The sequence below is a fragment of the Arachis duranensis genome, chromosome 10, assembly GCF_000817695.3.
Source record: "Arachis duranensis cultivar V14167 chromosome 10, aradu.V14167.gnm2.J7QH, whole genome shotgun sequence".
NCBI classification, from domain to species: domain Eukaryota; kingdom Viridiplantae; phylum Streptophyta; class Magnoliopsida; order Fabales; family Fabaceae; genus Arachis; species Arachis duranensis.
Window position 1 is genome coordinate 1,691,741 of NC_029781.3, and position 203 is coordinate 1,691,943.

Sequence of the window (203 nt, forward strand, 5' to 3'; positions counted from 1 at the left end):
ATATAAACAAATACCAATACAATATACAAATCTTTCATTTTTGCATCCCAATATGGTATCAGATGAGAATTTTCATGCTTATGCTCTTTTTTCCTCTTTGGTAACCCCTTTTCGAGAAAATTTCGCCATGATCTTCTCTCGTTCTCATCATGAACATCATAACCACTTAGATTTCTCCTTTTTCTCAATCGATTCTTTCGATT